The sequence below is a fragment of the Chelonia mydas genome, chromosome 8, assembly GCF_015237465.2.
Source record: "Chelonia mydas isolate rCheMyd1 chromosome 8, rCheMyd1.pri.v2, whole genome shotgun sequence".
In the NCBI taxonomy this organism is placed as follows: domain Eukaryota; kingdom Metazoa; phylum Chordata; order Testudines; family Cheloniidae; genus Chelonia; species Chelonia mydas.
This window is the reverse complement of record NC_057854.1, coordinates 78,806,777-78,833,428: the sequence shown is the minus strand read 5'-3', so window position 1 is coordinate 78,833,428 and position 26,652 is coordinate 78,806,777. Positions and strand designations below refer to the sequence as shown.

The following is a 26,652-nucleotide window of genomic DNA, read 5'->3' as shown; positions in this document are numbered from 1 at the left end:
CTCTTCAACCCATCCTGTATCCTCCTGGGGTTCATATTTGGTGTAGTCTCCATTGACTCTTCCCCTTTTCCTATAGGACTAGCCGCTCTTCTCTTCTTCCTTGCCCTTCCACCTTCAGTGACTACCTGCTGAGCCCCTTCTTCATTTTCCAACTCTGCAAACCTGTTCTTGAGCTCTATTTCTCCTTCACTAGCCCGTCATTTCCTCTGCCTGGTTCTTTTAGTCACATGCTTCCACTGACCACTTTCCTCACCCAGTCTCCCCTCAGAATTCCTCAGTCCTGCTTCCATCTGCAAGTCTGAGCTTTTCCCTTCAGATACCTCATGTCTTTGCTCCATAATCTGCTCACACCCCTTTCTAAACTCAACCAGACTTTCCACCTGCATCTCCAAACCTCGGATCTTTTCCTCCATCAGCTCTATCAGACGGCATTTCATGCAGACAAAACTCTTACCAGGTGCCCCGTCCAGGATCATGGACCGCAGCTGCCACATCCAGTCATCTTCATTGTGTCTTCCGCTACATGGATCACTCCCACTGCTACCTCTGTATCTGTCATAGCCTTCCCACCTAAATCCTGTTAATCTGGGAAACACAAACCACACCAAAACACCACCCCCCACAGCAAAAACAAACCCCAAACAAGCACCACAATACAGAACTCCCACTGAAACTCCCCTGTTTACAGCTCTGTTTGCTGGCTCCTGTGCCACTGCAGCTGTCTGTGCCACTGCCTGACTGGCTGGCTACCTTTAAGGACCCCTAGTCAGAGAAGCCCCGCCCCCTAATCAGGGCTCAGCTTCTCTCCCAGCACAAAGCCCCTACAAGCCTCTACACATACAAATAATACAAATACAAAACCAAATACAAATACCTTCTCCTCCAACAGAACTCCCACTGAAACTCACCTGTTTACAGCTCTGTTTGCTAGCTCCTTGGGCCCTTTCTTTTCCTCTCTTCCACACTAACATTCTTAGAGTCTGACTAGGTCTCCGTCTGTCACTCCTGTTTGATTCTTTTACCCCACAAGGTCTCTTTTGTAACTTCCAGCTTTTTCCTCTAGCCTTGTTCTGTCACTTCTCTTTCAAGAGTATTTTAGCCTCATGGGACTTTTTCCATTTCCCTCTCTGCTCCTGTCTTTAGCTTTTCTGGGGCTCTTTCACCTCAACTCCCTATACCACTTCCTTCCTAATTAGTTTATACACTACAAAACACAAGCAACATCTGAAATTCCCAACTACACTGTTCTTAACCTTAATGCAACATGGCAGACTGACCATGGGGAAAAACCATGTACAGTTTTCCTAAAATCTATGCTCACATGGCTTCATTTTCCAACTTAAGGGTTGCACAATGTTGGCACCTAAGCTGAGTTTTGTGAAACAAAGTTTTCACTTAAGAAGTGTGAAATGGCATAAATGTTGGGAGAGAGGATAGTGTTCCTATTTGAAATACAGACTGTAAAAATATTTAGGTACAAACTAGGAAAAGGTTGTGATAATCATCCAATACACACCTGCGGGTAGTAATCTTTCTCCCAGCTCTGTGTGTTCATCAATTAGTATACTTTTTCCTTCACAAGTATATAAACAGATTTATGCTGTACTTTTCTGTGTGGTACAACATTTGATTTGTGGATTTGTATGGCACACAAAGAGCCGTTAGAAACTCATTCACATAAACATAACCCATGTGTAGTTTTTGTTTTGTACACCCTATTTTAGTCTTTTTAACTGCTTGTAGTTGAGCTGAAAAATTCCTGCTCATAATTTTTGTGAAGACAACAGTCAAAGCCAGGGTCAGGATTTATAGCTCTTTCTTTTCAGCAATACCACTGATGACAGCAAGACCTGTGTACTCAGTGTGCTTCTTGCCAAGATAAAACCCATTAATTACCACTTAGTGTTCATTTTCGTCAGATGTCAACCAGCCCAAAATTATTTGCTATAGTATATTTCTTTAAAACTGTATTCCTTCGAAAGTGTTGACATAGTCTCACTCTCTTTAAATTTAGAAGCGATTGTCAAAGGAGAAGGTAAATTCTAGTGCCATTTCAGTGACTCACAGACCAAGGCTTCGGAAGTTCATTTACCTCCAATTATAAGCTACACAACATGACCTTGGAAACATTTTTGTCAAGACAGTCATGAAGGTTAGTTTATGAATCCTCAAGATCTAAATGATTCTGATAAGCTTCTTTAACATTTATTGCTATTTCAGATCGCTGCTATATATAAGACATCCTAGTTTGTTATTCTGTCTTTTTATCTCTTACATGAATAAATTACAGAGTTCTGTTTCTTATCACAGAAAACATTCTACTGATCATCTGGGGAACACAAAATATTTTATAAGTCCATAAATTATTACGAAAACACCTCTTTGAACTGGTGAGACAATGGGTTTTATTTGTTTTGTTTTGCCTGTCTGATGGTATGTGTCTAAAATGATCATGTATGGTCTATCAAATTTTAGTTTGGTCATCACAGCTCTCAGGATTTTATAAAACACTAGTTGTAAAGACACTGGTACACACACCTTTTCAGCTTATTGACCAATGCGTGTGAATGACGAAATTATCTGGCTGTTCTCCTATGGTGTTTTCTTACTGTTTATTTGCAGAGAAGTGATTTCATGGTAGAAGGTTGGAAAATGACCTCTTGTAATGATGGAATTTGCATAAATAAATGCTGATAGCACAAAACGGATAATGTGCTGTGGGAATCATCACAATAAGTTGTCTCCTACTGACACAGAGTCTAACTTGGAAGTGCACAATTATGCAAATCAGACTAATGCCAGTTCCTCATTACTGTCATGGTGGTGGAGGCAAAAATATATCCTCCATAGACAGCTTGATGTTGGGCCACAAGCCAAAATGTTTGGTTTTGCTGACATAGTAACTGAGTCAACAAAAATAGGAAATAATAGTAATACATCAGAGGAATCCATATCAGGGCAGGCCTGAAACTTAATGGACCGTGAATCTTACGTCTGCACAGAGGCCTTTCACTGCTATTGACCCATAATATGTCTGCTTCCACTTCTGTTGAATCTTTCGAAACAGATTACGGAAGCAATTTTCTGGAGCTGAAATGGCTGCAAAAACAGTCTATTAGCTTTTCTTATAACAGATGAGATGACATTTATAAATACTTAAATAATGTCATATATCCCACGTTTAAAAACTTCCCAGAATAATTCACAGACTGCTTGTGGTTGTTTGATCTAATGTTTATGTGCAGACTCATTATGATACCATTGAGGTTTTCAAACAATGGCACTTCCCTTTTGCCATCTAAAAAAAAAAAAAAATCATTCAGATAAGATGGTTTGTTTTTTGTTTTTTTAAAAACAAAATTGCCATTAATAGGAAAGACAGAATATAGGAAAGCTGTTGATGGCTTTACTTGCAGCACTGCTAAGCTTTGGAACAAGACAGACATTGATGCATTGAAGAATACTTGTGTGTACTATCATATGAATTTCTCACTCTACTAATATTTACCGCCTCCTATTGTCTCAGTTGTGTCCTCCGATATGCTGAAGCCCATTTCCAGGTGTACTGTAAAAAACAGCTTCAGCATATGCTGAAGCTAGCTGATTTAAGTGAAATTTAGTAGTTTGGGGTTAGGATTGAACCCTTAGTTTGAAATTAATGAATGCCAACTTTCAAGGCTATAAGATGCATGTGTAGTGCCAGTGCCAGAATTTGGCCCTCAGACTTACATTTTCTGCACCAGAGCTCACTTCAGAATACTTGTTTTCAGAGGGACAGGCTATATGGGAGGGCCTTGAATTTGCAACAATGACTGGAAATGTTCAAACATAACAATATCAGTACCAAACAGTGCCTCGACCGCTGAAAATGCCCCATTTTACCAGCGCAGGTTGCAGGAGCTAAGAAAGTGTCCTGGAAAAGTCTCAGCAAATTGAGCTGAATGCAATAAAATGGGGGTAGTTTAATTAAAAACTAACCAGAAAACTTTTCAGGACAATTTTTTCTCTTGAATTTCAGGCCACAGAAAGATCTACCAGAGTAGAACTGCTTCGTAACAGTCTTCTTCTCTCTTTCTCCTTATTTCACCTTCTCCAACTTTCTTCACTCCCTACATCACTGGCATAGACCATCCTCTTGTAATTTATCTACTGGGTCATCTAATCCATTTTAGCGCAGGTCTAGAGGACACTGCCGTTAAAACATACTGCTTGAAACTTGTCTACACTAGCACTCCCACCACTGTTACCACTATTGGAGTTGAACGGGTGGTAGTAATACTGGGAAATTTTAGGGGAAAAGGCAAGTACAGGCAAGGCTTAAGTCTTCACACCCATGATTCCATGACCTCTCTGCTTCCAGTGCACTGATCAGAAAAGCAATAAATCACTAAAAACAAACACGTAGGTCTCTAAGACCCCGTACTGAAGGGAAGAATGGGGCAATTTCTCTGCCTATGATGGAATTTGGTATCTCTCTGGAAGCTGCTTCATCTTCCCTCCTAAATATGACAACTCACCCCTGTGACTTTTAAAAATACCTCATAAGAGCCAAATTGCTTTGCCTTGGGATTGCACTTGATAGTGGGTATATGTAAAACCATTTGTATGAAAGGAGGTCACTTTAGAACACCTAACAACATCTACATCTCCCCTGTAGGATAGGGTCCAGAGTGACCTAGACAAATTGAAGGATTGGGCCAAAATGAATCTGATGAGGTTCAACAAGGACAAGTGCAGAGTCCTGCACTCAGGACAGAAGAATCCCATGAACTGCTACAGGCTGGGGACCGACTAGCGAAGCGGCAGTTCTGCAGAAAAGGACCTGGAGATTACAGTGGATGAGAAGCTCGATATGAGTCAACACTGTGCCCTTGTTGCCAAGATGGCTAAAGGCATATTGGGCTGCATTAGTAGGAGCATTGCTAGCAGATTGAGGGATGTGATTATTCCCCTCTATTCAGCACTGGTGAGGCCACATCTGGAGTATTGCATCCAGTTTTGGGCCCCCCCACTACAGAAAGGATGTGGACAAATTGAAGAGAGTCCAGCGGTGGGCAACGGAAATGATTAGGGGTCAGGGGCACATGACTTAAGAGGAGAGGCTTAGGGAACTGGGCTTATTTAGTCTGTAGAAGAAAAGAGTGAGGGGGGATTTGATAGCAGCCTTCAACTACCTGAAGGGGAGTTCCCAAAGAGGCTGGAGCTAGGCTGTTCTCAGTGGTGGCAGATGACAGAACAAGGACCAATGGTCTCAAGTTGAAGTGGGAGAGGTCTAGGTTGGATATTCGGAAAAAAACTATTTCACTAGGAGGGTGGTGAAGCACTGGAATGGGTTACCTAGGGAGGTGGTGGAATCTCCTTCCTTAGAGGCTTTTAAGGTCAGGCTTGACAAAGCCCTGGCTGGGATAATTTAGTTGGGAATTAAGTCCCGCTTTGAGCAGGGGATTGGACTAGATGATCTCCTAAGGTCTAGTCAAATCCTAACCTACCCCATTCTTCAAATCAGATAAGTTCTATAGTATCTAGCAATAAACTCAGTATAGTTTTTCCACATTAAAGTATCAATACTTCCAGAAATTATTTCAGCATATGTATGTTTGTCCAGTGCTCTTGCCTCTTTTCTCATAACCATAAACAAAAACATTTTTATCTAAAAGAGAAAACAAATGAATAGATTCTCCAGACCCTCATCCCCTGCTCTGCTGCAGGTTCACATATGAAACATGGGATTCATCATAGACTAAGGAGGAACACTATGGGGAAATATTGGCAGAAAATCCATGCATAATTGGAGGCTATTTTTAAAGATCAGGATCAATATTCTGTTTATTAGTCCAACAGTTTCATTAACGTTTGTCCTCTTTTCTATTAAGACTAGGATATGTCTCTATGAGTGCATCTGCACTACAGCTGGGGAGGTACTTCCCAGTGAGAGTGGACAGACAAGCGCTAGTTCTGCTTGAGCTAGCATGCTAAAAATAGCCATGTAGCTGCAGCTAGAACAGGCAGCAGCTTCAGTTAACCTCCTAAGTACATACCCGGGGGTGCAGGTGGATTAGTTTTAAAGCAACATTGTACTATACCCAGCTACACTGCTATTTTTAGGGTTCTAGCTTTGTCACAGCTACATTGTCCATCTACTTGCCCTGGGAAGCATCCTCCCAGGTTCAGTGTACATGTAACCCCTATGTTATTTAATCTTTAAGCTTGGGAACCACTTTGTCTGGTTATAAGGTTGGATTTGGACCAGGCAACAGCTAAAGGCATTCATATTACAGAAATTTACTACCTATCTTCAAGCAGCTGGTGTTTACAAGCAGATTGGAGTTCTTGAGTTTTTCATTCAACCCAAGCCTAGCTCTTTATTTCAACACCACCTGCTTAAATGTTGCAAAAATGTCATGCTGACTTTGAACCTCCATTTATTTTATAGCATATTGCACTTGCTTCTGGTTAGGAAACATAGCATGTCAGCACACTTCTTTACTATTTCCATCTAATAGCCAATGTGTTCTCGTCTCTTCTTTCAGAATTGGAGACTATTTTCAAATCTCTTGTCCCCTGGGGAAAATATTCATTCCAAATTTGTGGAAAGACCAGGAGGATCTCAAAATTAAGAAAGATGTTCAGACACATCACTGGTTCAGAACAAAGCTAGAAGAAAACTCTCAGGACATATAACAGATCAGTAGTGTGTGCAGTTTCTGTCAGAAGGTACATCCTTTTTGTCTTGAGAAATGCTTTCTGAGGCTTCAGACTTATGGACATGTAGCGCTAACTGACTTTTATCTTACTTCTGTCATATTGATCTATCAGTGAATCTATAGAAGATGGAAGTCTGAAACAGTAAAAAGTAATAACCATTGAGATGGGCAGCCAGAGCAAAATGTAGTTTCATCGGAACACTTAGTGCAAAAACCTGTAGATTCATGTCAGGAGGGCATAAGTATCCCCTTCAAAGCTGACTTTACAAACACCTAGTGCACAGATGACCTGCCTTCAGAATATGATATGTTTCTATATTGATTTTTAGAGTTTCAAAACAACAGGAAATAGCCAAGTGAAAGTTTCTTTGCAGAGCACTAAAGTAATTTACCTTCTTTTTATTTCAGCTCTGTATTTTATGTTATGGTTCAAAGTACAAGTGCTTATTTAAAAAATTCATTTCTGACTTAGGAAGAAAGCAGAGAGCTGAAGATCTTAGGAGTGCAGAGCAAGAAATGAGCCACAAAATGAAACAAAACACAAAAACTGAATTAGGGTTTAGTGGTATGTCATTACACAGTGAAGTTTGTCTTTTAAACACAGGATCATTGATGCTCTGGAAGTTTAAATTATAAATCCAATGGCAACACAGTAAAGAAAATGAACGCATTGGGAAGTTCCAGTGCTTCTAAAGTTGATGATGTTTGTGTTCCCTTAGTTACCGTGAAACCTCTAAAACTTACCTAAAATAGCTCTTCTATTCATAACAATGTCATCATTTTAAGGTCAGCCATCTCAGGAATTTCCAGGGCTATGATGAAGTGCTGGACCAGATGGGAAGTTAGGATTATCCTCTTTCCAATGGAGTGCTATAAAATAGGCCCTCTTGGAAATGTAGAGATGCAGCATTTCCTGTATAATCTTCATGCAGTCTTTGGGTTTCTACCTGCTGCTGCAGAAACAAAGATGACAAGCACAGGCAGTTGCAAGCTACAGCTTCACACAGTAGTAGGAAGTTAGTTACCTCATTTATGTACATAGTTGCTGTTCATAATAAAGATACTACATGATACCAGGAGAGGAAGGCACAGCATGCTAGAAGAACCAGTGAGTGTAACATTGAAACAGCTACTACAGAGCCTGTGCAACTGCATGTAATTCTCCCACCAGCCCTTAGAATCAGAAGAAATGCTGAATATGCCTGGAAAAGGTTCAAACAGCAATTTGAGCTGTATATGAAAGCCACAGGGACAAATAAAATGGAGGATGAGCGGAAGATTGCTCCGCTCTTAACAGCGGCGGACAATGAAGTATACAATACATTTTATACAGACTGGGGTGGGGGAAGAGGAAAGCTTTGCAGACATAATGAAAAATGTTTGAGATATATATGGTCAAGATGAGAACACAAAATGAAGGGGAAACAATAGAGGAGCTTCTCACAGACTTAAAATTAAAAGTCAGTCCTGTGAACATACAATATGAAAAGATTTGCTCATCAAAGACCAGATTGACTGGAGTGTAACAATAAATAAATCCATGAATGGTTACTGAGGGAGATGGATCTGACACTGAGAAAGGGTGATATGCACATGCCAAACAGCAGAACAAACAGAAGCACAAACCAAAATCCAACAGAAAGGCTCAGATCACATGACTTTGCATACTACAGCTAAACCAACAAGGGAAAAGTTCACAGAACTTAAACTGGCCAAGGACAAAAACATGGAAAGCAGAAAACAATGCCAGAGATATGGCAAAGAGCATGAGTATAGGAAATGCCCAGAATTCAAACAAATACTAAATAAAAAGTAAAAATACACCCACCATTATGTTAAGATGCTCAGGCAAAGCAGGAAAATACATGTACCTGGTGCAGCAATGGATTCCTCAAGTGAAGTGGAAGAGCTGTTCTCAAGCACAGCTGGAGGATGCTGGAAATTTGAAAAATGGGCTAATTAAAAATGTGCACAAATGTGACCCACAAGATGAACACTAGGGTACAATGTAATTACAGAAACGGAAATGGAGATGTGAGAAGCATAGGAAAGTGGAAGAGTCAAAAGCATCTTCAAAAGATTATACTAGAGGAACAATTTCAGGGCTGGGAGAGTCAATGGATTAGCAGACTGTGGAGTACATAAAGTGAAGAACTTGCTCAGAAAAGCAATGCATATAAGGGAAGATTCACGGTTAGCACTACTGTACTATAGAGCTACATCACTGCAATGGAAAAAGTCACCCGCTGCATTCCGCTACAACAGATGTATAAATACTTGATCATCAGACATGAGTCAAAAAACAGTGGATGACCAAACAGCCTGTGAGAGTTAGGAAAAGATTGGGAAAGTACAATCAGATAAATCTTTACAATAAAGGAGCAAGACCTCTTCTGCAGTTAGAAAACAAAGACTTGGCAAGATGCATTGGCCAGTCAAAGCTACAGAGATCAAAGAGGAGTCACCTCATTCATACTCCATGATCACAGATGAAAGCAAAATCTTATGAGGGAATTGTAAGCATCTGCTCAAGATACCTGACAATTTCGCCAATTGAAATGAGAACAGACATACAGGTTGAAAACAATTCACAAAATAACCATCATTGGCCACGAGACTGAATAGTCTGTAATAGACAAGGATTTGACTAAAGAGGGTTTGCAACACAGATTGAGAAAATTGCTGAAATGCCCTAAGAGAGAGTGATCGAGTACCTTAGGGCTGTGTTTCGGCAACCTGAAGAGTTAAATTAGTTATTGTATGTGTAATAGTTTCATACTTTAACTTAATAGTGTTTTAGTTCAGTCAGTAATTTAGAAAGGGATCTAAAAAAGGGAAGATATGCTACAGAGTAAGTCCTCCAGGAAGTGTATCATAGAATCATAGAATATTAGGGTTGGAAGGGACCTCAGGAGATCTAGTCCAACCCCCTGCTCAAAGCGGGACCTAATTCCCGACTAAATTATCCCAGCCAGGGCTTTGTCAAGCCTGACCTTAAAAGCCTCTAAGGAAGGAGATTCCACCACCTCCCTAGGTAACTCATTCCAGTGTTTCACCACCCTCCCAGTGAAAAAGTTTTCCTAATATCCAACCTAAACCTCCCCCACTGCAACCTGAGACCATTATTCCTTGTTCTATCATCTGGTACCACTGAGAACAGTCTAGATCCATCCTCTTTGGAACCCCCTTTCAGGTAGTTGAAAGCAGTTATCAAATCCCCCCTCATTCTTCTCTTCTGCAGACTAAATAATCCCAGTTCCCTCAGCCTCTCCTCATACGTCATGTGCTCCAGCCCCCTAATAATTTTTGTTGCCCTCCACTGGATGCTTTCCAATTTTTCCACATCTTTCTTGTAGTGTGGGGCCCAAAACTGGACACAGTACTCCAGATGAGGCCTTACCAATGCCAAATAGAGAGGAATGATCACGTCCCTCGATCTGCTGGCAATGCTCCTACTTATACAGCCCGAAAAGGCCGTTAGCCTTCTTGGCAACAAGGGCACACTGTTGACTCATACCCAGCTTCTCATCCACCATAACGCCTTGGGCCTTTTCTGAAGAACTGCTGCCTAGCCACTCGGTCCCTAGTCTGAGGCAGTGCATGGAATTCTTCCATCCTAAGTGCAGGACTCTGCGCTTGTCCTTGTTGAACCTCATCAGATTTCTTTTGGTCCCTTTTCTTTTGACCCTTGGGGCTCTCCACTTGATACCGGCTGCCAACTAGACATGGAGCCATTGATCACTACCCGTTGAGCCAGACAATCTAGCCAGCTTTCTATCCACCTTATAGTCCATTCATCCAGCCCATACTTCTTTAACTTGCTGGCAAGAGTACTGTGGGAGACCATATCAAAACCTTTGCTGAAGTCAAGGAATAACACATCCACTGCTTTCCCCTCATCCACAGAGCCAGTTATCTCATCTTAGAAGGCAATTAGGTTAGTCAGGCATGACTTGCCCTTGGTGAATCCATGCTGACTGTTCCTGATCACTTTCCTCTCCTCTAAGTGCTTCAGAATTGATTCCTTGAGGACCTGCTCCATGATTTTTCTAGGGACTGAGGTGAGGCTGACTGGCCTGTAGTTCCCTGGATCCTCCTCCTTCCCTTTTTTAAAAGATGGGCACTACATTAGCCTTTTTCCAGTCATCCAGGACCTTGCCCGATTGCCATGAGTTTTCAAAGATAATAGCCAATGGCCCTGAAATCACATCCGCCAACTCCTTTAGCACCCTCGGATGCAACACATCCGGTCTCATGGACTTGTGCTCGTCCAGCTTTTCTAAATAGTCCCGAACCACTTCTTTCTCCACAGGGGGCTGGTCACCTCCTCCCCATTCTGTGCTGCCCAGTGCAGTAGTCTGGGAGCTGACCTTGTTCATGAAGTCAGAGGCGAAAAAAAGCATTGAGCACATTGGCTTTTTCCACATCCTCTGTCACTAGGTTGCCTCCCCCATTCAATACGGGGCCCACACTTTCCCTGACCTTCTTCTTGTTGCTAATGTACCTGTAGAAACTCTTCTTGTTATTCTTAACATCCCTTGCTAGCTGCAATTCCAGGTGTGATTTGGCCTTCCTGATTTCACTCCTGCATGCCTGAGCAATATTTTTATACTCCTCCCTGATCATTTGTCCAATCTTCCACTTCTTGTAAGCTTCTGTTTTGTGTTTAAAAATCAGCAAAGATTTCACTGTTAAGCCAAGCTGGTTACCTACCATATTTACTATTCTTTCTACACATCGGGATGGTTTGTTCCTGCAACCTCAATAAGGATTCTTTAAAATACAGCCAGCTCTCCTGGACTCCTTTCCGCCTCATGTTATTCTCCCATGAAGAGATGGCAGCACTTTGTGTACACCCTAGATGCAGTCTTTGCTTTCTTGGGACACATTTCTTAGAGAGGCAGAAACAAAGAAACCCAAGACAGGGTAGTCATAGGCTGCACAGAGTAGTAGAAAGAGAGTTACCTCGTTTCTGTTCATAATAAAAGGTTTATCTTGACACCACTCTGCTTGTCAGTAAGATACTACAAATGGTATGAAGCTCTGAGTCTCAGGGCCAGATTATGCCAACCAGAAGCCATAGGAACACAATGAAGACTGGGTCCCCCATGACTCTGTGCTCATGATCCCACCCCTAAACCATGGCCCTGTCCCCCATTTAGAGTCACAGAGTTTAAGGCCAGAAGGGATCACCAGATCATTTAGTCTGACCTCCTGCGATCACATGCCACAACACTATCTAGCCAGCCCCATACCAAGCACAACAACCAGAGTTCTTCTCTTCCTCTTCAACGCTTAGCCAGACAGTTGGCCGTAGTGATCATTCGCCATTTGGTCCACTCCTGCACAACCGTGAAGCCTTGACGGCCTGAGAGTCCAACATGGGAACAGACTTGATGAACCCATGTAATAAGGGGTCTGCCTCTGGGCTGCCTCCACCCTTCGGTTGGTGGAATTTTATGCCGGATGTTACAAGCCACCTGGAGAGAATGGCGCTTGCTGGATTGTCTTGTGGCATCCCTGTGACATGTCCAAAAAGCATAAGGAGTTGCCTCCAGATAATGACCCCAGTTGTCTGTAGAGCCGAATGACCACAGACATCTGCATTACAGATGAAGTCATTCCACTTTATGCCCAATAAAAGACTTTGACATTTTGTGTGGAAAGCCTTCAGCTTTGTCTAGTCTACGCGGCGTAGTGTCCCTGTTTCACAGCCATACAATAGTATGGGAAGGATACAGCCCGAATAAATCCTGAACTTGGTTGTCATACTAAGATTATGTTGATTCCATATCCATTGTAAACAGCCCCTGGCAAATGTTGCAATGCCAATTTGATGGAGAACCTCCATGTGAGAATTGGAGGAGCTGGTAAGTATAGAACCCAGATAGCAAATGCTGGAAACTGATTCAGCGGTTTCGTTGTTTAAAGAGATTGGAGTCATAGGTGAACCTGGTCCTAGATTTTGCAGTTTGTTTCATGGTGAAAGACATGGAGACCAAACCTAGCTGACACCAAGCACAGCAACGAGAATTAGCTCACAGAATTACAGCCCTCAGGAAACTCCACTAGCATGTGCCACAGGCAAAGAACAGGAGGGACAGAGCTATGTCAACGTCCAAGGCCCCTGCAATGGCAAGAAACTGATTTAGTGAAATATACCCAAGTGATCCTGGCAAGTGATCCATGCCCCACACGGCAGAAGAATGTGAAAATTACAAGGTCCCTGCCAATCTCATCTGGGAGAAAATTTCTTTCCAACCTCAAATATGGCAATCAATTAAACCCTGAGCATGTCAGTAACAGACACCAACCAATTATCAACCCCTGAGAAAGAATTCTCAGTACTGTCTCAGAGCACCAGCCCACCCTGTCCAATGTTCTGTCTCCAGCTGTGGCCCTCTCTAATGCTTCACAGGAAGCAGACAGAAATTTACTTTTGGGGGAAAATTCCTTCTGAACCCTACAGCTGAAGCCCTGAAGCATGAGATTTTAGGAACATAATACATGAATCAGAAGGGACCCCCAGCGCTGCCAATCCCACCAGCTTGCCTTCTCTGCCTCTTCCTCCCTGGGCAATCGCATTTTACAATCCCACTCAAGCTCTATTTTTAAGCTAATTAGATTGTTTGCCCCAACAACTCCAATTGGAAGACTGTTCCAGAACCTCACCCCCTTGATGGTTAGAGACCTTCTACTAAATTTCCAATGTAAATTAATTTGTGGACAGCTTATACCCATTTGCTCTTGTGCCAGCATTTTCCTTTAGCTTACATAGCTCTTCTCCCTCCTGGGTGGTAACCCCCAGACATATTTACAGAGCAATCATATTCTCCCTCAGACATCTTTTTGCTAGTCTAAACAAGCCAAGCTCTTTTAGTATCCTCTCATGGGGAAGGCTCTTTTCTCCCCAATCATCCTGTAGCCCTTTTATGCACCTGTTCCAATTTGAATTTATTTTTCTTGAACATGGGTAGGCTTGGCACAATTAGACTTATTTTTGATAACTGACAGATAATATTGATGTTTATTTTTAAGCACTTTTTCAATTTAAATTTTCACAGTTGCGGGAAACGATGAGGGATCAGACAAAAATTATTTAATGACAGTAGATGTTGAGATTCAAAAAGTTTAAGCTTTATGATCATTAAAACACAAATTGTCAAATCACACATCAAACCATACAAAGTAAGTAGCCTTAAACTCTATAAGATCTCAGGCATAATTTTTCTTATTTTGCCTATTTGCAAATTTGAATGATTATCAACATTTTTTGTCAGGGGGGCAGGGAGCTTAAAATCTTTACAACATTTGCCAACAAAAATCCTTCCAAACCTAAACATGGCTCACCACAATTGTACACAGTATTCCAAATGAGGTCTTACCAGTGCTTTGTACAATAGCATTAACATTTCTCTATCTCTATCTCATGTAACACATCCTAGCATCACATTTGCCTTTTTCACAGCCGCATCACAATGGTGGCTCAATCATTCGGTGATTGACCAGCACACCTAGGTCTCTTTCCTCCTCTGTCACTTTCCACTGATTTATAGCAGAAATTCTTGTTATTAGTCCCTACGTGCATGACCTTGCATTTCATATTATTAAACTTCATCCTATTTCTATTATTAGAGGCCTCGAGACCATTCAATCTTTCTGTTTATTATTCCAGTGGCAGGTGCATGCGGGCTCCTTCTCCCCAGAAGTGCCGGGGTCCCTCCTTCCCTTGGGAACAATAGAGCCCCCCCCCTTTGGAAACAGGTGGGGGGGAGGGTGCAGAAGGGGGTAGTATATTCCCTAGTTGCCAGGGTGTCCCTGCTTGGGTGAGTATGTATGCTGCACTTTTGCCTTGCACAGAGTATTCTGCTATGATGATAGCCCCACAGAGCAGGAGGTCATGGAATTAACATCCTGATGAAACTCAGTGTAATTTACACTACTCAGAACTATTGAGGCAGACTGAGACAACACTTTGCTGGTTACACTTGGTTCACGTTTTTAAGCTTTGCTTCACAATCATGAGGGTTTTTTTTTTTTTTAATTGAAAGCTAAAATTCAGATATCATACCCTCCAAGAGCTGGGGCTCTAGGAATGGCCTCTCTGGCCCTGCTCTGGCTACAGGATATTAGACCCCACTTGGGCAGGGCTGATCACCACCCATTCCATCTGACTAGTTTTAGAGTAGAAATGTCACACTTTGGGGGAAAGAAGGGAAAAAATCTGTCACGTTGATTTTTCTATTTAAATGGCAGCTGGTTGAAGGTGCTCAGAGGTTTGGAATGTTAGGATTAGTTCTGAAGGAGATTAATATGTGGGAGCATCGGTGAGATATTCAAAGATACACAATATATTTTGAAGGGTTGTATCCACTTGCATAGAAAAAACTACCACATATATACCATGCAGATAACAATTTATAAAGATCCATACCTATTTTGGAAACTGTTGCAAAAAAAAAAAAAATTACTGGAGACTTATGTCCGATCTTGAAAGATCTGAAAGTAGCGTTGATGGTAATTTTCAGTACTGCTTTTCCCAGCTCTAGAAAAAGATCTTTTAATTAAAAAGCAGAAATGTGCATAGGCCAGAGTATAGTGATTTCTCCAGGGTTGCATGGGTGTACCTGAGGGCAGACTTGCTCCCACTCACCCCTGATCCTGCAAATTCACACATGTGAATAGTCCCATTGATTTCCCATGTGCTTTGACTGAAAGATTTACATAGAGTAAAACTGTTGGAAATCCAGGATGCATTAATGTGAGTGACAAAATGTTGCTAACATCCCTACCTCTCCCCCAGCACTCTTCTCCTCTGCAGAGGAAGCAGAGGACATAGGGGGTTTTCTTAACAAGAAAAACATATTTTGCATGTGAAGATACCAAGGACAAAGCTTTCTATCCCCTCTCTGAAACCATGTCAGAGATCATATGCAAGCTCTACCTGAAGCGATTTCAAAGGAGAATTCAGAGCTGTCCCTTGAACCTGGGAGTATGACAAGTGCATTGCCTTGTGCCAATTAGAAGAGATTTGTAATATTTTACAATGTATTTTTATTATGCGTATTAGCGTTAACAGAGCTCCAGGGCTGGAATTGCTGCCCCTCCAATTAAATATTTCTTCACAGTTGAGGAATCCCTCAAGAAGCATCCAAGCTTATCTATCAACATTTACATCCACTTTCTATCAGCACATTGCTGCTGGGAGTGCTGGCTTCTAGACAGCAGTGCTGAGCAGAGCAACAGCAGAACTTTGTAAGATAATATATTACACCTCTCATCATCATCATCATCACTGCTGGGATTGCTCTGTGATGATGTATCAGGGTAATGAGGCTAGGTATCCAGGCAGAGTCATGTTTTTGAGCAACTTAGTTACATTATTTAAAAATGAAAAAAATTTAGTATGTTGGAGAATAAAACAGACTAAGAACTACAGCATCTGCTCAAAGCATTGAAGCCGCATATTTTTATGCGGTGTACTGCATCATTACCACAACAGTATCCTTGCGAGCCAACCCTTGGGAGCATTCGAATGAGGTGTTGTTGTAATGGAGGATAAAATGGACAGTTGGTGCTGAAAACAGTTCTCAGGTACAAAGCCCAAATTAGAAGCCTAAGAAAGTGGGCGAAAGAGTGATCAAAAAGGAAAGTGCAATACCTAATATACATCAATTCCTTAACTTCACTTCAAATTTCACAATTGATTTGGGACCATCTAAACGTAAATTTTCTCCCCATAACTGCTCAGCCTACCGTGTATGTTGCTGAGTAGTGGTGATATTGTAGATTAGCAGCGAGAAGTGCCTGAACCTCCACTGACCAATCCTTTTTGTGTCTTCCATTCTCAGCTCTGAGCTAGCTTCAATTCAGCCACCTGAATTCTCTTCCCTGAAACATCCTATCATGCTTCAGCAATTTTTTTCCAACAAACTCGCTTTTTCCTTCATCAACAAGGACAATTACCCCAAAGTGATGATGTGTGTGAGGGAGAGATAATAAAAAAACCAAACAAACAAATAGAAATACAGGCTACATTAGCATCACCACTGGCTCAGTCACTTACTCTTCTTGCATTCTAGTCCCTAATTGTTGCCTGGGTTATGATGCCTCAGGGTACTACTCCTCAGATATTATGCTGCTTGCCACTACAAGTTAGCACCTAGTAGTCCTTAGTCTCTCATTTCCACTACTGTAAATCACGTATAAGTGGAGTCACACAGGTGTAGATTAGCCCAGAACCAACCCCAAGTGTTTGGCCTTTGACTTTTCAGTGGTATGCCTATCATTAAATCCTATGTGAATTCCACTCATATTTAGAAAACGGTCTGTGCTTCTGGATTAGATTGTGTTAGACATATAGGGGGGGAAATCCTGTCCCTACTGAATTCAATGCTATTGACTTCACTGGGGCCAGGATTTCACCCAAGACATTTGAAAAGCTATGGATGGGAAAAGATTTTAAAAGGATAAGACAAGTTTTGGATACTGTGGGTCTAATTCTAACTTCACTCCCACTAGTTTCACTGCAGGGTAGTTCCATTGATTTCAGTATAGTTACTCCTGATTTACACCAGTATAACTGAGATCAGGATAACACACTGTAAATATCCAGACTTTTGGCGGGGGGGGGGATACTGACAGGGCCTGAAACTTTTTGAGGCCTGCTCATCATTAACTCTGATTCCATCACAAGGTCTTTGGACAATTGTTAAATTAACTCTACTTACCCATACATATTTCTTTGAAAATGAACTGTCAGGTGGCAAAGACAATCTTTATAATTAAACATCCCACCTGACAGTGAATACAGGTACTGCTGGTCAGCTGCACATGTGAAGAGTGGACACTAATGCCCGGTATAAGAAACAGGTGCTTCAAATTCATCAGCTGAAGACCAGAATATCATACCTTATTGTATTATCAGGTTGTAAATAATGGTCAGTATTACTAGCCAGCTCTGCCAGGCTTCTAGAAAATTTCATTAGCCACATTTTGGCAGGGTTCTTTGTCTAATTTCTACAACTAAGGTGGCAAGAAGGTTATTACAAGTAATAGCAAATTTAAAGTTTTATTAGCAGTAAACTGCAAACGCTAATGGTGATGCTAACACTAGATAAAATCATTGTCACAGTTAATTCTGAACTCCTTATTTCAAGCTTAATAATAGGAAACTCAATGGAAAGGATATTACACGGCCCATATCACTCATGAGTGCCGCAGGCCTGAGTAACTTGTTATTTTGCTCCTGAGTGAAATAAAATGCAGATTATATTGCCTGCTATCAGGGGCATTGTTTTAATTGAGGGTGTATATGTGTTGATGAGGGGGCTCCAAGCAGGTTTCATTTTCTCAAATGTTATGGGAATGATCTTTGTGGTTATAACTGTGACTTGTCAAATCACCTATTATTGTTGGGCTTTTAAAATTCTCGCTCTTCCTTCTTAGTTAGAATCATAGAATATCATGGTTGGAAGGGACCTCAGGAGGTCATCTAGTCCAACCCCCTGCTCAAAGCAGGACCAATCCCCAATCAAATCATCCCAGCCAGGGCTTTGTCAAGCATGACCTTAAAAACTTCTAAGGAAGGAGATTCTACCACCTCCCTAGGTAACGCATTCCAGTGTTTCACCACCCTCCTAGTGAAAAAGTTTTTCCTAATATCCAACCTAAACCTCCCCCACTGCAACTTGAGACCATTACTCCTTGTCATGTCCTCTTCTACCACTGAGAATAGTCTAGAACCATCCTCTCTGGAACCACCTCTCAGGTATTTGAAAGCAGCTATCAAATCCCCCCTCAGTCTTCTCTTCTGCAGACTAAACAATCCCAGTTCCCTCAGCCTCTCCTCCTAAGTCATGCGTTCCAGCCCCCTAATCATTTTTGTTGCCCTTCGCTGGACCCTCTCCAATTTATCCAAATCCTTCTTGTAGTGTGGGGCCCAAAACTGGACACAGTACTCCAGATGAGGCCTCACCAATGTTGAATAGAGGCGAACAATCACGTCCCTCGATCTGCTCACTATGCCCCTACTTATACATCCCAAAATGCCATTGGCCTTCTTGGCAACAAGGGCACACTGCTGACTCATATCCAGCTTCTCGTCCACTGTAACCCCTAGGTCCTTTTCTGCAGAACTGCTGCCTAGCCATTCAGTCCGTAGTCTGTAGCTGTGCATTGGGTTCTTCCATCCTAAGTGCAGGACGCTGCACTTATCCTTATTGAACCTCATCAGATTTCTTTTGGCCCAATCCTCCAATTTGTCTAGGTCCCTCTGTATCCTATCCCTGCCCTCCAGCGTATCTACCACTCCTCCCAGTTTAGTATCATCCGCAAATTTGCTGAGAGTGCAATCCACACAATCCTCCAGATCATTTATGAAGATATTGAACAAAACCGGCCCCAGGACCGACCCCTGGGGCACTCCACTTGACACCGGCTGCCAACTAGACATGGAGCCATTGATCACTACCCAGTTCCCAGGAAGACACTGGTTACTTTTGTCCCTCAAGCCAGGATGTCTATGAAACTGCTTCTCCAGCATTCTAATGCTTTTGTCCATTCAGTCACAGGAAGCAAACAATGGAATTATCCATACTCCTCTCTTTGTCTCACTCCAGTCACATATGCCAGTCAACACAAAATACTTCTCCAACCTGAGATATATTCATACTCCCGGCCAGGAATAAATAATAAAAGACACACTCCTCCAACCTTTACATGCATTGAGAAAGATGTTTTCAAGAAGTGAGAGCATATGGGACTTTCTGTTCTTGTTCTAAAGAAGATTGCTCTTTTTCTTCTCCTTTGATGCAGTGCATGCCGCAAATTATCTGGTCTCCTTGTAAACATTTATATGCCCCCATTTCAATGGTGCTCTCCACACTGACTTGGCAAAGCCCTCCCATTCTTTGTTTTTCACCCTGCAGTGGAGGCTAGAAATGGCTGTTCTCTAATCAGAGTATACAGTTTGATTTTAAATTGAGTGCTAAATCTTGAAATTATTTTTCTTCAGTCAAGACCATTTGTGATCTACTTGAGAATGGCCATGGTCCATCTAGCCCAGTATCCTGTCTTCTGACAGTAGCCACTGCCAGGTGTTTCAGAGGGAATTAATAGAACAGGCAAGCATCGAGTCATCCATCCCATCATCCACTCCCAGCTTCTGGCAGACAGAGGCTAGGGACACCCAGAGCATGAGATTTCATCCCTGACCATCTTGGCTATGGCCACTGAGGGACCATTAGAATAAATATATGTAGTGATAAAGTATGGTCAGCACCACTATTATTGAGTCTCTGTGCTATTATTTCTTTATATGTTAAAGCATTAACAACTAATTTAGGATGAACTAATTACTTATTACAAAGGTCTGCCTCCAGCATGGGATTCTACAGGAAATAAGCAGCATTGTCTGACCCAAAACTTTACACAACTGAAATTCATCACAACAGATAAGAATTTGTTCCATAGTCAGTGTGCTGAAAGTTAAAAGTAACTCTACTGGCCTCAATGGAGTTAGGGTCTGATCCCTGTAGACTCCCATCAATTTCAATGGGTTTTGGATCAGGATCTTTCTCCACTAGTACTGAGAGCCGAATTTAGCCATCAAATCTCATATGTCACAGAAAACTACACCAGGATTGAAATATGTGAAACACCAGGATTCTACATTCAGTTCCTACGCAAATAAGTACAATCAATTATTTCTGGCTAAATTAGCCACAAAATTACAATTCAGATTTGTCCAGCTAAAATAGTATCTGTGTTAAGGTGGCTTTCTAGAGCTACTATTTTAAAATAGACAGCTAGAGACCTTTTTCGTAACTCAGCACATGCACAATTTACCCAAATGAAGCATCTTCCTTATAAATAAAATCTTAACATAATTAATGAGTAAGTTTGTTATCTCTAGCTCTGGCATCATGAATTTGAGACGCACTGATAATATGGGAATATATTCATTTAGGATCTTGCATTCCCTACCAAGGAATATTCTTCTACTTTTCTTTTCTAATCATGTAGGTCCTATATTTGACAATGAAGACAGGACCTTGGCACTTGAAGTCTTCCCTGCCGCTTATTTAGAAATGCAAGGGGACATGGTTTGAGACAGCATTATAGTTTTACCTTTTATTCTGAGGCCACTGAAATTTCAGGGGATGACCTTTATTCACACACACAAAAATTGTTTAGTTAATTTCATGTTGCTCCCATGACATGCTGATACAGGGTCCTTCAGTACTTTGTTTCCTTTGAATCTGCTGAAGACTCGAGGATAAAATAAAACCCGTTGTTCAGCGAGCCATTAACAACCTATAATGATACTGTGCTGTGTTTCTATGACAGGTTGACCTCAAGAGAGGTTTCTATTAATTTCTTTCCATTTTCTTTGGTGCATTTACTGTGGCTCTGTTGAATTAGTCGAGGGCATTCATTTTGTGGCAATAGTTTAGATTAGAATCAAAAGATTACAAAGATGACTTTTTTGTTATACATTTCTTACTAATCAGTTACATCAGAGCATAAGCACTGCTACCTTAAGATTTACATTTGCTTCCAGCTTTGAGGTCTAAAACATCTTGGATCTTTAAACCTTTTCTCTTTTGTCCCCCCCCCCCCCCCCCCCCCAATCTCATCTAAACATCTCTTCAAGCAGGGACAGCAGATCATTCCCTTTCATTCCTGGCTCCATTCAAAGCACTTACCATATGCATTTATTCAGTGTGGAACACAAAGGCCTCCAGCTTACGTTTATTAGGGACCTTTGCTCAGAATTCTTCATTTTCACAGTTTCTCCCTGTACATTAAATAGGGCATCTACCAAATCCAAGATACTTAAGATGGTTTCTATGAAAAACGGGAAGAATTGGCCATTATCCAGTGAGGAGTTGTAACTGCACAGAAGTCTTTGTTAAATAATTTAGATTCAAGGGATACTAATATCTCCTTTAGGTTTAACATACTGATGGATAAACATCATGTCATTCAGAGGTTTGGATCATTCAAATATAGCCAAACCTCTTTGGCCTTCTAAAAGTCAAACAAACCCAGGATTTTCCATGAAATTCCTTGATAAAGAATGTTCAAAAATACAACCTGAGTAATTTCTGTAACAGTATTTTGGTATTCCTTCTTCTTGTCCCAGCAGGGAACAGAAAGTGAAGAGGCAGGGAGAAAAAAATATTTTTATAGTTTTTCTCAGACCCACTGACTTTGCAAATTTCAAACTTCAAAATCACGGATTTGGTTTAGTCAAGAAGTTTTCCTGAGACTCTAAATATTCCATAATTTTAGTATCAATTTTTTTCTCCCTTTTCATAACCACCACCACACTGGGTCAGAGCAATGGTGCACCTAGTCCAGTATCCTGTCTTCTGACAGCGGCCTATGCCAGGTGCTTCAGAGGGAATTAACAGACCAGGCAATCGTTGAGTGATCCATCCCGTTGTCCAGTCCCAGCTTCTGGCAATCAGAGACGAGGGATACCAAGAGCATGAGGTTGCATCCCTGACCATCTTGGCTAATAGCCACTGATGGTCCTATTCTCCAAGAACTTATCTAATCTTTTTTTGAACCCCGTTATAGTTTTGGCCTTCACAACATCCCCGGCAACAAGGTCCATAGGTTATGTGTGCATTGTGTGAAGAACTACTTCCTTTTGTTTTAATTTCATTGGGTGACCCTTGAGTCTTGTGTTATGTGAAGGAGTAAATAGCACTTCTTTATTCACTATCGCCACATCATTCACCATTTTATAGACTTCTATCATATCCCCTCTTAGTGGTCTTTTTCCAAGATGAAAAGTCCCAGTCTTTTTAATCTCTCCTCATACAGAAGCTGTTCCATACCCTCAATCATTTTTGTTGCCCTTCTCTATATCTTTTCCAATTCTGATTCTGGTCACCTCATCTTTTTTGAGATGAGGTGACCAGAACTGCATGCAGTATTCAAAGTGTGAGTGTACCATGGATTTATATTGTGGCACTATGATATTTGTCTTATTATCTATCACTTTCCTAATTATTCCTAACATTCTATAAGCTTTTTTGACTGCCACTGCACATTGAGTGGATGTTTTCAGAGAACTATCCACAATGACTCCAAGATCTCTTTCTTGAGTAGCAATATCTAATTTCGATCCCATCAATTGGTATGTATAATTGGGATGATGTTTTTCTATGTGCATTAGTTTGCATTTGTTAACATTTAATTTCATCTGCCATTTTGTTGCCCAATCACCCAGTTTAGTGAGATCCCTTTGTAATTCTTCACAGTCAGCTTTGGACTTAATGAATCTGGAGTAATTTTGTGTTGTCTGAAAACTTTGCCACCTCACTGTTTACCCCTTTTCCCAGATCATTTATGATTATTTTGAACAGCACTGATCCCAGTACCGATCCCTAGGAGACCCCACTGTTTACCTATCTCAGCTGTGAAAACTGACCAGTTGTTCCCTGTCTTTTAAGCAGTTACTGATCCATGAGAGGACCTTCCCTCTTATCCCATGACTGCTTATTTTGCTTAATAGCCTTTGGTGTGAGACCTTGTCAAAGGCTTTTTGAAAGTCCAAATACCCTATATGCGCTATATTATTTTTGTCCACATTTGATGACATCCTCAAAGAATTCTAACAGATTGGTGAGGCATGATATCCCTTTAGGAAAGCTGGGTTGACTCTTCCCCAACATATTGTGTTCATCTAGGTGTTTGATAATGCTGTTCTTTACTATTGTTTCAATCAATTTGCCTGGTACTGAAGTTAGGCTTACCAGCCTGTAACTGCCAGGATTGCCTCTGGAATCTTTTTAAAAAATTGGTGTCATATTAGCTATCCACCAGTCATCTGGTACAGAAGTGGATTTAAATGACAGGTTACATACCACAGTTAGTAGTTCTACAATTTCATATTTGGGTTCCTTCAGAATTCTTGGGTGAATACCATCTGGTCCTGGTGACTTACAGTTTAAATTTATCAATTTGTTCCAAAACTTCCTCTATCGACACCTCAATCTGGAATACTTCCTCAGATTTGTCACCTAAAAGACTGGCTCAGGTTGCCCTCACTTCCTCTGCACTGAAAAAAGGCAAAGAATTAATTTGGCTCCTCTGCAATGGCCTCATCGCCCTTGAATGCTCCTTTAGCACCTCAATTGTCCAGTGGCCCCACTGATTGTTTGGCACTCTTCCTATTTCTGATGTACTTAAACATATTTTGCTGTCAGTTTTTGAGTCTTTGGCAAGTTGCTCTTCAAATTCTTTTTTGGCCTGCTTAATTATACTTTTACACTTGACTTAACCAGAGTTTATGCTCTTTTCTATTTTCCTCAGTAGAATTTAAACTTCCAATTTTTGAAGGATGCCTCTTTTGCCTCTAACTACTCTTTTCCCCTTTGTTGTGTAGCTATGATGGCACTTTTGTGGTCCTCTTACTATGGTTTTTTATTTGGGGGTATACATTTAACCTGAGCCTCTATTATGGTGTTTTTAAACTTTCCATGTAGCTTGTAGGCTTTTCATTTTTGTGACTGTACCTTTTAATTTGCATTTAACTAGCTTCCTCATTTTTTTGTAGTTGCCCTTTCTGAAGCTAAATGCTACTGTGGTGGGCTTCTTTGGTGTGCTCCCTCCCCCCCACCAAGGCTGTTAAATTTATTATTGTCACTATTACCAAGCAGTTCATCCTTTGCTCTACTTTGGACTAAACCAAGAATCCCCTCTCTCTTTATGGGTTGCAGGACCAGCTGCTCCAAGCAGCAGTCATTTATGGTACCAAAAAACTCTCTCGCTGCATCCCATCCTTAGGTGACATGTACCTAGTCAATATGGGTATAGTTGAAATCCTGCGTTCTTACATCACAGGTTCTCTAATCTCCCAGAGCATTTTGCAATCACAGTCAGGTGGCTGGTAGTATATTCCTACTGCTTCTTATTATACAAGAATGGAATTTCTATCCATAGAGATTCTATGGTACAGTTTGATTCATTTAAGATTTTTACTCTATGCTTTTTTTCATACGTAGTGCCACTCCCCTCCACCTGCACGACCTACTCTGTCATTCCTATATTTTTTGTACTCTGGTATTACCATGTCCCATTGTTTATCATCATTCCACTAAGTTTCTGCGATGCCGATTATATCAATATCCTCACTTAAGTATCAGGCACTCAAGTTTACCCATCTCAGTGTTTAGACTTCTCGCATTTGTCACTTTTTAAGCTGTCTGCTATTATGTGATATAATTGAATGGGACTCCTTTTCATTTGACTGTTTCTCTTCAGTTCCTACCTGTACTTTATAACCTTCCATCCTTGCCTTCTTACTAGGATACAGAGAATCCCCATTAATAAAGCCTACCCAAGGGATGTCTCTCTCCGAACAGCATGCTCTTCTGTGCCTGTTGGCTTTCCCCAGCCCTTAGTTTAAAAACTTCTATGACATTTTTAATTTTACATGCCAATAATCTGGTTACATTTTGGGTCAGGTGAAACCCATGCTTCCTCTACAGATTCTCCTTTCCCAAAAGGTTCCCCAGTTCCTAATAACCTAAATTCCTCCCCACCGTAAGATCCTGCAGTTCTCCCTGTTTATCGGGCTCTGCACGTAGAACCGGAAGCATTTCAGAGAATGTTTTGTTTCACAGAAACAAATGTTAATTTTTACATGTTAACTGCATTCTTTGGAAAAAGAAAATTAAATGTTGGAATGATTCATGTGTGAGGATTTGTTGTTGGGTTGGAATTTTGATATTTTAACTCCAGGAAAAACTGTTCACGGATAGAAATGCTGAAGTTTGCTCTGGATCAAATCTGCATATTCCTCACAAAAACTAATAGAAATAGATGTCTCAGTTTGTGCATGTAAACTACCATCCTAAAATGACAACCATAAACAAACTAGCATCAAAAATTCCTGAATGTTGGCTGTGGGGGGGGAAAGGAAAAAAGACCAAAAAAAAAAAAATCCCATTTTTGCCAATGCTAATAGTTGCCTTCAAATTTAAAAAGAGAGACAGATTATTCTGAGTAAATAATGTCTAACCCAAGCAGTTAGAACTGATTTATTGAATAGACAAATGAAAAGACTGAAAAAAAATTGCCTTTTTTCCTGCGTACTCATGAATTTCATGTTCAGAAACGTCAAACCAGAAAGCTGCTTATGAATGTTACATAGGAGGATAATTTGTTGAAGCTATGTATTGACAGATTCCACACAAATGCTTTTCTAAAATGACATTTATGAAATACACACTTTCTAAAATAAACCTAGTAAAAATAATTAATAGCATATAATAGACAAAGCTTGATTGCTGTGCTTATGAAGAAATACAGTATTTTATGGCCTACTACTTCTGAACTCATTGCCCAGTTCTACCTACTAAGGTGAATATTTTCCTCCATTAAGAGACCGGGAATATACTTAATGGTTTAGATGTATATTTTAGTTCAGTTCACAGTGTATCAGTTTCTTATCTGAGGTACTTCCAATACACAGGAAAAGAAAGTTTATTTTTCACTGTAGCTCCACTCCAGTTTTTTTACATTAATATTTAACATATCCGCCCCAGTTTCTACTCAGAAATTCTATACTTGCCAAACTAATAAAAAAAATTAAAAAGATATCCAGGCTAATTCCCTAAATAACTCAGGATTCTGGAAACCACTAGAGGGCTGTGTGAGCATTCTAGTGAATTTTAAAATGTTAATCGTATGAATCAGGTGATGAAAATAGATAACCTCATATTAAACTCTTGTGATAGTGCGGAAACACAAAGAAAAGAGAAGTCTTAGAAAAATCTGCAGTTTCAAGTTCACGCAAGCTTTTCAGTTTTGGTTCAGTGTGTGTTTTATTTGAGTTAAATCAACAGATAAATAAAAAAAAAAAGCATGGAGGAAAGGAAGTGTTATCTCCATTCTAAAAATGGGGGGGGGAAAAATATGAGAGATT

At 40.8% G+C, this 26,652-nt stretch overlaps 1 long non-coding RNA gene across 1 annotated transcript in view; it reads right to left on the bottom strand.

Moving 5' to 3' along the window:
- LOC122461491 overlaps positions 1–26,652 on the bottom strand; it is an 85,121-nt gene that overhangs the window by 30,131 nt on the left and 28,338 nt on the right. Inside the window, exons 2-3 of the long non-coding RNA XR_006283423.1 lie at positions 8,576–8,639; positions 7,449–7,657 (exon numbers count right to left, since the gene is read on the bottom strand). This is a non-coding gene — a long non-coding RNA (uncharacterized LOC122461491). The remainder of the gene's footprint in view (positions 1–7,448; positions 7,658–8,575; positions 8,640–26,652) is intronic.